Genomic DNA, 15,627 nt, shown 5'->3' on the forward strand with positions numbered 1-15,627 from the left:
AATCCGCCGGTGTTCTCCAGTAGCACCGAGCCGATTGTTGCAGATGATTGGCCCCGCAAGATTGGATGGGATTTGCCCACTGCAGGATGCACAGATGCGGAGAGAGAGTGTTTTGCTACACACCAGCTTGATGGACCCACAACATCATGGTGGGAGAATTTCACAGCCACTTACCCCGTTGACACTGTTACATGGGATCAGTTTCAACAAGCTTTTCGCACAGCCCATGTTTCAGCAGGAGCTATGGCCATGAAGAAGCGTGAGTTTCGCAACTTGCGCCAAGGAGGACGCACAGTAGGCCAATATGTGGATGCTTTTAGTAAGTTAGCACGTTATGCCCCAGATGACGTTGCTACGGATGCAGCTAAGCAGGAGAAGTTTCTCGAAGGACTGAATGATGAGCTGAGCATGCAGTTGATGGTAGCAACCTTCAACAACTACCAGGAGTTGGTAGATAGAGCTCTCATGATTGAAGGGAAGCAGTAGCAGATTGACAACCACAAGAGGAAGTATGGACAAGGGAAGTACAATTCAGGAGCTCAATAGAGGCCCCGTTTTACCCTGAACTCGGGAGGACCCTTTCAGCATAACCATGGAGGTCACAACCACAATGGAGGAAGTTCACACAACCATAATGGCCCCAAGAATGGGTATGGTAATGGTGGAAGCAACGGACAGAACCGTTCCAACCCAGTGACGCCCGCCAAGAAGGATCTAAGTCACATTACTTGCTACAAGTGCCAGAAAACTGGACATTATGCCAATGAATGTCCTGAAGCTAAGAATTGAAATGGCAATGGAAGCTCTGGGAAGAATCCCAACCCTTTCAATAGGGGACAAGTGAACCACGTTAACGTGGAGGAGGTTGAAGCACAACCAGATGCAGTAAAAGGTAAGTTTTTGGTTAAGTCATTTACTGCAACCGTTCTTTTTGATACTGGTGCATGGCATTCATACATATCAAGGGGATTTGTGGATAAGTATAAACTGCCCACCAAAGTTCTTAGAACACCTATGTTAGTAAGCTCGCCAGGAGCGGAGCATATGGCAAGCCAAGGATGTTTTCAGATGCCATTGACCATAGGTAGGCATGTTTTCCCCTCAGACCTGATAATTTTGGAGTCGCGAGGTTTGGATGTGATTTTGGGTATGGATTGGCTATCGATGTGTGGAGGAAACATCGATTGCGCCAGTAAGTCGATTATGCTCACCACCCCAGAAGGAAGAAGGATTAAGTATGTATCCCGGCATGTGCCGAAGAGGACTCAAGTGAATTCCTTATCAGGAGTTGTATAGGAGGAAGTACCAGTGGTGAAGGATTTCCCTGATGTATTTCCAGAAGAGTTGCCAGTCATGCCACCGGACAGAGACATCGAGTTTTTGATTGAGCTTTTGCTAGGCACAGGGCCAATATCTAAGAGACCGTACAGGATGTCTGCAAAGGATTTGGAGGAAATTAAGAAATAGATTAAGGAGTTACTGGATAAAGGCTACATTCATCCAAGTTCGTCACCTTGGGGATCACCAGTGCTTCTAGCGGAGAAGAAGGATGGATCGTTGAGGATGGTTGTTGATTATCGTGGATTGAATGGAGTAACAATCAAGAACAAGTACCCACTACCAATGATCAATGATTTGTTTGACTAGTTGTAAGGAGCTAAAGTATTTTCCAAGATCGACCTGCGATCAGGATACCACCAGCTGAAGATTCAAGAGAAGGATATACCTAAGACAACTTTTACCATGAGGTATGGGCTATATGAGTATACCGTTTTGTCATTTGGTCTGACTAACGCACCTGCATATTGCATGAACATGATGAACAAGGTGTTTATGGAGTTTTTGGACAAGTTCATCGTGGTGTTCATTGATGACATATTAGTCTACTCGAAGAATGAAAGAGGAGCATAAGGAGCATTTGCGCTTGGTACTTGGGAAGCTCACAGAACATCATTTATATGCCAAGTTCAACAAGTGTGAGTTTTGGCTGAAGGAAGTTGGATTCCTCAGACATGTTATATCCGGAGAAGGAATAGCAGTAGACCCCACCAAGGTTGTCACTGCGACAAATTGGGAAGCACCCACGACAGTTGGAGAAATCCGGAGTTTTGTGGGACTCGCAAGATACTACCGGAGATTCATTGAGAATTTCTCGAAGATTGCAAAGCCTATGACAGAGTTGTTCAAGAAGGACACCAAGTTCAAATGGACCGAGGAATGTTAGGCCAGTTTTCAGGAGTTGAAGAAACGTTTGGTTATAGCTCCAGTGTTGATTCTGCCAGATCAGCGCAAGGATTATCAAGTATATTGCAACGCTTCTCGTCGAGGACTTGGAGCAGTGCTTATGCAGGAGGGAAGAGTTGTTTCATATGCCTCACGACAACTTAAACCCCATGAGTTGAATTATGCTACACATTATTTGGAGTTAGCAGCCGTAGTGCATGCATTGAAGACATGGAGACACTTTCTTATCAGAAACCATTGTGAGGTGTACACGGATCACAAGAGTTTGAAGTATATCTTCACGCAGAAGGAACTGAATCTCAGGAAAAGGAGATGGTTGGAGCTCATGAAGGATTATGATATGGGGTTGCATTATCATCCAGGAAAGGCTAACGTAGTAACCGATGCGTTGAGTCGCAAGAGCCATGTCAACACACTCATGACCGGAGAGTTACCCGAGGAGTTAGTAGAGGACCTTCATGAGCTATGTTTGGAGATAGTTCCGAGAGGCTATGTAGCAGCATTGGAGATTCAGTCTACTTTGATGGATAAGATCAGAGAAGCTCAGAAGATGGACAAGGAGATTGCCGAGATAAGGGAAAGGATGAGCAAAGGAAAAGCTAAGGGATTTCGTGAGGATGAGCGCGATACTTTATGGTTTGAGGACCGAGTATATGTGCCTAATGATCCGGAGATCAAGAAGTTGATTCTGCAAGAGGCCCATGATTCGTCGTATTCGATTCACCCAGGAAATACCAAGATGTATTTGGATTTGAAGGATAGTTTCTGGTGGACCGGAATGAAGAAGGATATTGCTGATTATGTAGCAGTTTGTGATGTATGTCAGAGAGTGAAGCCAGAGCATCAGAAGCCAGCCGGATTGCTACAGCCATTGCCGATACCCGAATGGAAGTGGGATAAGCTAGGCATGGTTTTTATCACGGGATTGCCTAGGACGCAATCAGGCTATGACTCAATATGGGTTGTAGTCAATTGTTTGACCAAGGTAGCTCATTTCATCCAAGTGAAGACCACTTATACCAGTGCTAAGTTGGCAAAGATATACATGACCAGGATCGTATGTCTGCATGGAGTTCCGAGGACCATTGTATCAGATGGAGGAACCCATTTTACCTCAAAGTTCTAGAATCACTTGCACGAAACTTTGGCTACCAGGCTGGAGTTCAGTACAGCCTTTCATCCACAGACAGATGGACAAACCGAGAGAGTCAATCAGATTCTGGAGGACATGTTGAGAGCTTGTGCGCTAGATTATGGATCTAGTTGGGACGACAATTTACCATATGTAGAGTTCTCATATAACAACAACTATCAAGCCAGTTTGAAGATGGCTCCTTTCGAGGCTTTATACAGAAGGAGGTGTAGGACACCGTTGTTATGGGATGAAGTTGGAGACTGTCAGTTGTTTGGACCAGACTTGATTAAAGAGTCTGAAGAGAAGGTTAAGCTGATTCGCGATAGACTCAAGGTAGCCCAATCCAGGCAGAAGATCTATGCAGATTCTAAACGCAAGGAGACAGTTTACAAAGTCAGAGACAGAGTGTATCTTCGTGTGTCCCCTCTTCGAGGAATTAAGCATTTTGGAGTTAAGGGAAAGTTATCACCATGTTTTGTGGGACCATACAAAGTTTTGGAACGTATGAGAGAAGTCGCTTACAAGTTGGAGTTGCCAGAAGGATTGTCAGGAGTTCACGATGTGTTCCACGTTTCCCAGCTGAAGAAGTGCCACGTAGAGATGGCTGATATTCCTCTAAGAGATACAGTGCCACTGGAAGCGATTCAGTTGGATTGCGATTTGACCTACGAGGAGAAACCAGTGAAGATTCTCGAGTTTGCCAGCCGAGTCACACACAACAATGTTATCAAGTTCTGCTAAGTTTAGTGGAGCCACCATACTGAAGATGAAGCCACCTGGGAATGAGAGGAAGACCTACGGAAGGACAACCCTCACCTATTTTCTAGCCAACCCGAATCTCGAGGGCGAGATTCATCTTAAGGGGGGTAGGTTTGTAACATCCCAAATTTTCAATTTGGAATGTTATACATTAGATCATCATTGCATATCATATTTTATTGCATTTCGGCTTGATCCTAAAAAATCTACGCAACTCAAGGACCACGGAGAGAGTTGGGAATTTAGTTATTTTCATATTTGAGATTTCCCAAATGTTGAAAAGAGGATAATTTGATTTTAATTATTTTCTCTTTGAATATTTATTTTATAAAAATAAAAGAGAGGGGATAAAATGACTTCCCCAAAATAAAGAAATATTGGAGATTTAATATTAAAATCAAATAAGAATTTTTATTCAGAGTTTTATCGCTATTTTATTTGAATTAGGAAAAATATGCGTTTTTCAAAATTGCATTAGAGGCCCAAATAAATGTTCACTTTGTCCGCTATATTTGTAGAAGACGAGCAAAATTTACTTCAGGATTTTTAGAATCTGTTTAGTATTTATTTAATTTGTTTTTCTACGTGGAATATTTTTTAAAAAAAGTCCACCGCCTTACCGGGCCGTGTCCGACCCGGACACTGTACCCGGGCGGCCTTATAAGCCGAGGCCGAGGCCCCGCCAGCCCTAGTCGCCGCCGCCACCCGAAACCCTAGCCGCCGCCGCCATGTGCCGCTGTCGCCGGATCCCATCGCCGCCGCCCCGACCGCCGCCGCCCCTCGCCGCCCCGCCCTCGCCCCGCTGCCGGAGCACCCCGCTGGAGCCGCCGCCGTTCGTCCCGAAGTAGCCGCCGGTTTTCTTTGGAAAACCGTACAATTTTTTAAGAACCCGCGGTTATTTTTATTATTAGATCGGTTTTATTTTTCCGGTTTAGTTATTTAGCGAAAGCCCGTTCGTTCGTTCATTTTAACGAACGGTTTTCACTCGTTAGCCACAGACAGCGAACGTTCGTTCGTTAGGTTGTTCGTCAGTTTTTCTTTTTCCAAGGTTTTTCTGCGATTATTTTTTATTGCGATTTCTGCCCTGATTTTGGTTTTAGCCTATCTTTTCGCTCGTTTATCAGAATCAGGCGATTCAAGCGCCTAGAGTTTCGTCTCGATGCCCTCTTTCTGTTTAACCAACTTAAAAAAGTTTTTGCTACTGTAAAGTTTGACTTAAGTCCAGATTAGTAAACGGAGCTTGTTTCTTTCGCAGTTTGAGTTTTGTTGATTTGTTTGATTTGATTCTTTTTGCAAACCGGAGTTCTTAAGTTGAACTTTCTGGTTAGATTCTCTTATTTGAGTTTTACCCATGCATCTAGTTGAGTGCTTATTGTATGCTTGTTTTTTGCGATAGAGTACCCGAAGTGCGAAGCGTGCTACAACGAGTCTCTAGGTTGCACGGATCATCAACAAGGCAAGTAACACTTTGATCATACCTCTTTACTACCTAGTTTTATTGCATTAGATCAATCCTCAAACAATTTCATGGTTAGGATCTAATTAACATGTGGGTTTTGGGAAGTAGATGAGGTAGTACCTATTGTCCTATTTATTATCAAACCTTTGGGAGTTACTTCTACATTGCTTATTTTGCTATGCTATGCTTGTAGACGTGGATTGGGTGAGTGTATCCATGACAGATGTGAGTATTGTCATTTAATGGTTAACTTAAGGTGGCTACTTTAATACCCATCTGGGTGAATTGAGGCACCTGGGGAACCCAGTGTTGCCTGTTTTTTTGGAAATCCCGGGGTTACCATGTGATTATCCTATGGACTGCCACCCAGGCTCAAAGGGATCATAAGATTATTCATGCTAGAAACTTCTGTGTGCAGCCACAAGCTATTATGGGATCTAGCATAGTTGAGTACGTTGCAAGACCTCTTTTAGTGGTGGGCTAGCAGATGTAGGGGAAAGTAGGTGTAACTGTCCACCCAGAGTAAAGAGTTATTGTTTCAGAAAGACTGTGTCTCGTTTCTCCGACCATGGATGTATTCGAGTCTTGTGGGGAAAAGTGCGCAATCCTCTGCAGAGTGTATAAACTAATCATGGTTAGTCATGTCCCCAGTTATGGACATCTTGAGTATCTGGTTGTTGGATTATCATGTTGATCTCATCACTCTTAATATAATTTGATTGTATTTAATGATGATGCTTAAATGGGATTGAGTTGGGTGAACCTTCTCAATGTTTAACAACCACCATGATAGTTAAATAAAATTTATTCCTTTGTTGTAGGGAAAAATTGGCTTTATGCAAAACTATAACCATAAAGCTTTCCACCAGCCATATATGCATGTAGTGATAGTATTTATTCTGTCCATTACTCTCTACGTGTTACATTACCAGCATATTCCATGTGCTGACCCGTTTTGGGCGGCAACGTTCATGTTGCAGACTTTTCAAACGACGAGTAAGGTGCCTTAGGTCGTGATCTTTCACTCAGTGATGCCGTTGGAGTTGATGGACTCAATTTATCTTCCAAGCCTTCCATTGTTATCTTATTAGATGGCCTTAAGGCATATTTATTGTAATAAGTTCTCTTTTGAGACATTTGATGTAATAAGTGTGTGATTGCTACTCTGTTATAAATCATTCAAGTACTGTGCGTGTCAGCATTACCGATCTAGGGATGACACTGATGTACATAGATCAGACAGTTTGAGGTCTGGTCGCTACATCCTCAGACCACGGACCAAGTCCGCATCATTGCTACTATCATCTTTCAACTTAGTTTTCTCTAGGAACACATATAAAAACATAGGGAAACTATAAACCGAGCTATTGATCTACAACATAATTTGCAAAATACTATCAGGACAAAGTTCATGATAAATTAAAGTTCAATTAATCATATTACTTAAGAACTCCCACTTAGATAGACATCCGTCTAGTCACCTAAATGATCACGTGATCCATATCAACTAAACCATGTCCGATCATCACGTGAGATGGAGTAGTTTTCAATGGTGAACATCTCTATGTTGATCATATCTACTATATGATTCACGCTCGACCTTTCGGTCTCCAGTGTTCTGAGGCCATATCTGCATATGCTAGGCTCATCAAGTTTAACCCGAGTATTCTGCATGTGCAAAACTGGCTTGCACCCGTTGTATGTGAACGTCGAGCCTATCACACCCGATCCTCACGTGGTGTCTCAGAACGAAGAATTGTCGCAATGATGCATACTCAGGGACAACACTTATACCTTGAAATTTTAGTAAGGTATCATCTTATAATGCTACCACCGAACTTGCAAAATAAGAAGCATATAAGATAAACATCACATGCAATCAAAAATATGTGACATGATATGGCCATCATCATCTTGTGCTCATGATCTCCATCACCGAAGCATCGTCATGATCTCCACCGTCACCGGTGCGACACCTTGATCTCCATCGTAGCGTCGTTGTTGTCTCGCCAACTATTGCTTCTACTACTATTGCTACCGCTTAGTGATAAAGTAACAACAATTACATGGCGATTGCATTGCATACAATAAAGCGACAACCATATGGCTCCTGCCAGTTGCCGATAACTCTGTTACATAACATGATCATCTCATACAACAATTTATATCATCATGTCTTGACCATATCACATCACAACATGTCCTGCAAAAATAAGTTAGACGTCCTCGCCTTTGTTGTTGCAAGTTTTACATGGCTGCTACGGGCTTAGCAAGAACCTTTCTTACCTACGCATCAAAACTACAACGATTTTTCGTCAAGTGTGATGTTTTAACCTTCAATAAGGACCGGGCGTAGTCACGCTCGATTCAACTAAAGCTGGAGAAACAGACACCCACTAGCCACTTGTGTGTGAAGCACGGCGGTAGAAACAGTCTCATGAATGCGGTCATGTAATGTCGGTCTAGGCCCCTTCATCCAACAATACCACCGAATCAAAGTATGACAGGCTGGTAAGCAGTATGACTATTATCGCCCACAACTCTTTGTGTTCTACCCGTGCATATAACATCTACGCATAGACCTGGCTCGGATGCCACTGTTGGGGAACGCAGCAATTTCAAAAAAAATTCCTACGATCATGCAAGATCTATCTAGGAGAAGCATAGCAACGAGTGAGGAGAGTGTGTCCATGTACCCTCGTAGACCGAAAGCGGAAGAGTTTAGTAGCGTGGTTGATGTAGTCGAACGTCTTCGCGATCCAACCGATCCAAGCACCGATCGTACGGCACCTCCGTATTCAGCACACATTCAGCTCGGCAACATCCCTCGAACTCTAGATCTAGCTGAGGCCGAGGGAGAGTTCCGTCAGCATGACGGCATGGTGACGGTGATGATGAAGTTACCGACGCAGGGCTTTGCCTAAGCACTATGACGATATGACCGAGGTGGAAAACTGTAGAGGGGGGCACCGCACATGGCTAAAGATCAACTTGTGTGTCTTTGGGGTGCCCCCTCCCTTGTATATAAAGGAGGGAGGAGGGAGGAGGCCGGCCAGGGGAGGAGGCGCACCATGCGGGGCAATCCTACTCCAAGTAGGATTTGCCCCCCCCCTTTCCTATTCCAACAAGGAGAAGGGGGAAGGAGGGGGAGGAGAGAAGGAAAGGGGGCCCGGCCCCCCTAGTCCAATTCGGTATGGGATAGGAGGGGCACACCTTGGCCTGCCTCCTCTCTTCCACCACATGGTCCATGAGGCCCAATAACCCGCTGGAGTTTCCGGTAACCCCCCGGTACTCCAGAAAATACTCGATACACCTCAAAACTATTTTGGTGTCCAAATATTGTCTTCCAATATATCAATCTTTATGTCTCGACCATTTCGATACTCCTCGTCATGTCTGTGATCCCATCCAGGACTCCGAACAACCTTCGGTACATCAAATCACATAAACTCATAATACCAATCGTCATCGAACATTAAGCGTGCGGACCCTATGGGTTCGAAAACTATGTAGACATGACCGATACACATCTCCGATTAATAACCAATAGCGGAACCTAGATGCTCATATTGTCTCCTACATATTCTACAAAGATCTTTATCGGTCAAACCGCATAACAACATACGCTGTTCCCTTTGTCATCAGTATGTTACTTGCCCGAGATTCGATCGTCGGTATCATCATACCTAGTTCAATCTCGTTACCGGCAAGTCTCTTTACTCGTTCCGTAATACTTAATCCCGCAACTAACTCATTAGTTACAATGCTTGCAAGGCTTATAGTGATGAGCATTACCGAGAGGGCTCAGAGATACCTCTCCGAAACATGGAGTGACAAATCCTAATCTTGATCTATGCCAACCCAACGAACACCTTCGGAGACACCTGTAGAGCACCTTTATTATCACCCATTTATGTTGTGACATTTGGTAGCACACAAAGTGTTCCTCCGGTATTCGGGAGTTGCATAATCTCATAGTCTGATGAACATGTATAAGTCATGAAGAAAGAGTAGCAATGAAACTGTAACGATCATAATGCTAAGCTAATGGATGGGTCTTGTCCATCACATCATTCTCCTAATGATGTGATCCCGTTCATCAAATGACAACACATGTCTATGGTTAGGAAACATAACCATCTTTGATAACGAGCTAGTCAAGTAGAGGCATACTAGGGACACTATGTTTTGTCTATGTATTCACACATGTACTAAGTTTCCGGTTAATAAAATTCTAGAATGAATAATAAACATTTATCATGATATAAGGAAATATAAATAACAACTTTATTATTGCCTCTATGGCATATTTCCTTCATCACAAACCTTAACACCAATATTCTTACTAGAGCACAATTACTCATCAACATAACTCCCATATCACATCATCATATCTCAAAATTATTACTAAGAATCAAGTTTATTTTTTCCAGTGATCTTCATGACATATATTTTTTCTTTCTTTATCCTTCTTTAATATATATCACATTGGGACTAATTTTCATGTGTTGTTTTTCATAAGCTCAAACAAATATAAGTGAAGATCATGAGCATAACATATTTTCTTTCTCTCAAAATAATTTGAGTGAAGCAAGAGAGAATTTCTTCAAAGTTTTACTAACACTCAAACAAATCTAAGTGAAGCAAGAGAGCATTTCTTCAAAAATACTAAGCACACCATGCTCAAAAAGATATAAGTGAAGCACTAGAGCAAGTCCATTGCTCATAAAAATTAAAGTGAAGTATAGAGAGCAATTCTAATAAGTCATGAAATAATTTTGGCTCTCTCAAATAGGTGTGTCCTGCAAGGATTGATGAATTAAAACACAAAATAAAACAATCAAAGACACATATCATACAAGACGCTCCAAGCAAAACACATATCATGTGACGAATAAAAATATAGCCTCGAGTAAAATACCGATGGTCGCTAGAAGAAAGAGGGGATGCCACTCGGGGGCATCCCCAAGCTTAGTTGGTTGCTCATTCTTGGATAATAGCTTGGGATGCCCGGGCATCCCCGAGCTTAGGCTCTCCTATCCTTCTTTCATCCATCGTAATATAACTCAAAACTTGAAAACTTCAATCACACAAAACTCAACAAAACCCTTGTGAGTTCCGTTAGTAAAAGAAAGCAAATTAGTACTATAAGTGCTGTGTCAAACCAATTCTTATTTTGTTTTGTATTATATCTACCTATATTCCAACTTTTCTATGGCGAGAACTCATCAAAGAAAACCATAGAGCCATCAAAATAAGCACACAACACAAAGAAACAGAATCTGTCAAAATAGAACGATCTGTAGTAATCTGGAACTTTCGAATACTTCTGAAACTCCTAAAATTCTACAAAATTAGGAAGACCAGACTAATTTGTATATTAGTCTTCTGCAAAAATAATCATGGCAAAAGCTCTTTTCTGCGATTTATGAGAATTATTTTCGTGAGCGCAAAGTTTCTGTCTTTTTCAGCAAGATAAAACAACTATCACCCCAGAAGATCCTAAAGGCTTTACTTGGCACAAACACTAATTAAAACACAAAAAACACAATCACAACAGTAGCATAATTGTGCTAACACTCAAGAATAGAAAGCAAAAAACAAAAATAAATTTTATTCATTGGGTTGCCTCCCAACAAGCACTATCGTTTTACGCCCCTCGGCGGCCCTTGCGGTGGGAGTCGCGTTGGTTGTAGGCGGACTGTGCGACTTGTATGCGGGCGAGCAACCATGGACGCTTGGGTGGCATGGATGCAGGTGGTTGGTGGACCAGGGATGTGGCGGAAGGGTGGAGCACTGGGGTTCATCACTTACCTGCCCGTGCATGGGTCGACGGTGGCGGCGTCCGCGTACGTCGTGTTCCTCCTTGCAGGCTCCGTCGTGGTGCTCCCACTCCTCCCGTCTTGATTCGGGGTTAAAACCTGATCTTTGGATCGAACGATGGTGACAGTACATGGTCGTGCCCTTCTTGGAGGCATCATTTTGGAGCCCTCGGTCCGGCGTTGTCCATTGCACTTCTTCCCGGATGATCTCTCATCTTGATGGTGGTCTCGTCGGGTACAAGCGGTTCTCTTTGCTCATTTTGTTGATACTTGGTAGTCGTTGAGGTTGTGTGTCGGTGCCCGGCATTTTTGTACCTTGGCTTGGGTTGTGTGTGGCGTGCGTTTGTATCAGTTGCTTGGATGTAAGTGTTGGTGTTTTATATATAAAGCGGGGGGAAACCCTTTTTCATATCGTTTTATGCCCCTAGCTAGGCATAAGATTTCAATGATGCTCACATGAAAGATAAGAACTGAAACACAAAGAGAGCATCATGAAAAATATGACAAAGACATTTAAGTCTAACATACTTCCTATGCATAGGAATTTTATAGGCAAACGAATTATCAAGGCAAGAAAAAACTAGCACATGCAAGGAAGAAGAAAGAGACAATAGCAATCTCAACATGAAGAGAGGTAATTTAGTAAGATGAAAAATTCTACAACCATATTTTCCTCTCTCATAATAATTACATGTAGGTTCATAAGAAAATTCAACAATATAGCCATCACATAACATATTCTCAACATGATCCACATGCATGCGAAGTTGACACTCTTCCAAAATAGTGGGATTAACATTAACTAAAGTCATGACCTCTCCAAACCCACTTTTATAAAAAAAATTATAAGATTGAACACTCTCCAAATATGTGGGATCTAAAGTTGACACTCTTCCAAACCCACTTTCAATATTATTGCAAAAACTATTATCAATATCATATTCATCATGAGCTTAAATAAATTTTCAAGATCATAAGACGAATCACCCCAATCGTGATTATTGCAACAAGTAGTGGACATAGCAAAACTAGCATCCCCAAGCTTGGGGTTTTGCATATCATTAACATAATTGACATTTATAGAATTTATAATAACATCATTGCAATCATGCTTTTATTTCAAAGATCTATAGTGAATCACTACATAAATTTCTTCATCGCAATTTTCAGATTCACGAATCTCAAGCAGAACTTCATAAAGATAATCTAGTGTACTCAAATCACTAGCAATTTGTTCGTGATAATTGGATCTCTTAAAATGATTAGCTAGTGGATGAGGATCCATATCAAGAGATATTTAGCAAGCAAAGATGGATGCAAATAGAAGACACATGACACACAAGCAAAGAAGAGATCTGACGAGAAAACGGCGAACGGAAAAGAGGGCGAATAAAACGGCAAATTTTTGTGAAGTGGGGGAGAGGAAAACTGATACGTCTCCAATGTATCAATAATTTTAATTGTTCCATGCTATTATATTATGTATCTTGGATGTTTATATGCATTTATATGCTATTTTATATGATTTTTTGGACTAACCTATTAACCTAGAGCCCAGTGCCAGTTTCTGTTTTGTCCTTGTTTTTGAGTTTTACAGAAAAGGAATACCAAATGGAGTCCAATTGACGTGCCAATTTTTGATGATTTTTTATGGACGAAAAGAAGCCCCAGAAGTAAAAGAGTTGGGCTAGCAGAATCCCGAGCCATCCACGAGGGTGAAGGGCGCGCCCTACCCCCTGGGCGCGTCCCACTGCCTCGTGGATGACTCAGATACCCCCTGATGTAAGATCGACGCCAAAAATGCCTATAAATATAGAAACCCCCAGAAATAAACCTAGATCAGGAGTTCCGCCGCTGCAACCCTTTGTAGCCATGAAAAACCTCTCGGGACCCTGTTCCGACACCCTGCCGGAGGGGGAACCCATCACCGGTGGCCATCTTCATCATCCCGGCGCTCTCCATGACGAGGGGGGAGTAGTTGACCCTCGGGGTTGAGGGTATGTACCGGTAGCTATGCGTTCGATCTCTCTCTCTTGTGTTCTTGATATGGCACAATATTGATGTATCGCGAGCTTTGCTATTATAGTTGGATCATATGATCTTTATCCCCCTCTACTCTCTTATGATGGATTGAGTTTTCCCTTTGAAGTTATCCTATCAGATTGAGTCTTTAAGGATTTGAGAACACTTGATGTATGTGTTGCATGTGCTTATCTATGGTGACAATGGGATATTCACGTGATGTACTTGATGTATGTTTTGGTGATCAACTTGCAGGTTCAGTGACCTTGTGAACTTATGCATAGGGGTTGGCACACGTTTTCGTCTTGACTCTCTGGTAGAAACTTTGGGGCACTCTTTGAAGTTCTTTGTGTTGGTTGAATAGATGAATCTGAGATTGTGTGATGCATATCGTATAATCATACCCACAGATACTTGTGCTGACATTGGAGTATCTAGGGGACATTAGGGTTTTGGTTGATTTGTGTCTTAAGGTGTTATTTTATTATGAACTCTAGGGCTGTTTGTGACACTTATAGGAATAGCCCAATGGATTGATCGGAAAGAATAACTTTGAGGTGGTTTCGCACCCTACAATAATCTCTTCCTTTGTTCTTTGCTATTAGTGACTTTGGAGTGACTCTTTGTTGCACGTTGAGGAATTGTTGTATGATCTAATTATGTTTTTATTGTTCAGAAGAACTTGCACTAGTGAAAGTATGAACCCTAGGCCTTGTTTCGATGCATTGCAATACTGTTTACGCTCACTTCTACCACTTGTTACCTTGCTATTTTTATATTTTCAGATTACAAAACCTATATCTACCATCCATATTGCACTAGTATCACCATCTCTTCGCCGAACTAGTGCACCTATACAATTTACCATTGTATTGGGTGTGTTGGGGACACAAGAGACTCATTGTTATTTGGTTGCAGGGTTGTTGGAGAGAGGCCATCTTCATCCTACGCCTCCCATAGATTGATAAACCTTAGGTCATCCACTTGAGGGAAATTTGCTACTGTCCTACAAACCTCTGCACTTGGAGGCCCAACAACGTCTAGAAGAAGAAGGTTGTGTAGTAGACATAAAAAAAAGCGGCAAATGGCGAATAATGTAAATTGCAAGGAGATGAGATTTGTGATTAGGAACCTGGTTATGTTGAAGATCATCCCCGACAACAGTGAGGGAGTCCTGGATTAGGGGGTATTCGGACAGCCGGACTATGTACTTTGGCCGGACTGTTGGACTATGAAGATACAAGATTGAAGACTTCGTGTCGTGTCGGAATGAGACTCTCTTTTGCGTGGAAGGCAAGCTTGGTGATTCGGATGTTAGATCTCCTTCTCTGTAACTGACTATGTGTAACCCTAGCCTCATCCGGTGTCTATGTAAACCGGAGGGTTTAGTCCGTAGGACAAGAACAATCATAATCATAGGCTAGCTCCTAGGGTTTAGCCTGTATGATCTCATGGTAGATCAACCCTTGTAATACTCATATCATCAAGATCAATCAGGCAGGAAGTGGGGTATTACCTCCATCGAGAGGGCCCGAACCTGGGTAAAACATCGTGTCCCCAACCTCCTGTTACCATTAGCCTTAGACGCACAGTTCGGGACCCCCTACGCGAGATCCGCCAGTTTTGACACCGACATTGGTGCTTTCATTGAGAGTTCCATTGTGTCATTGCGATAAGGCTTGATGGCTCGTATCATTGTCAAGGACAACATCACCTCTAGGGGAGCCTGGCTGTAGGCCAAACTCTCCGACTGGGCGGCTTTGTCATGACTGCTCGATCGGCTGCTGCGCCGACGATGACTTCTCGGGTCATAAAAAACAGCCTCCACGTCAATTCAGAACTCGCCGAATAGATGGATCCAATGGAGCTCTCCTCCCTTAATGAGCTCTTGGATCGCATTGCCGCTCTGGGAGTCACTACGGACTATGATCGGATTGGGTTTAAACCCGACCAAAGGGAGATTAACTCCCCACCGGTCACCCATGAGATAGCGGTAGTGGAAGAGCCACACATGGATTATCCCTCTACTTTGAGGACGAACTATGTCCAGATTACCGAGCTCTCTGAGACGGATACCCGTTCGTGGGAGGACATGGCCCAAACCCCGAACTTGGAATCGGGCGGCAGGTCGAAAAAATTGGGCAACATCCCGGAGCCCGAGCTGCCAAGCCCGGAAGCTCCTCTGC

Source organism: Triticum dicoccoides, chromosome 1B (assembly GCF_002162155.2).
Source record: "Triticum dicoccoides isolate Atlit2015 ecotype Zavitan chromosome 1B, WEW_v2.0, whole genome shotgun sequence".
Classification (NCBI taxonomy): Eukaryota; Viridiplantae; Streptophyta; class Magnoliopsida; order Poales; family Poaceae; genus Triticum; species Triticum dicoccoides.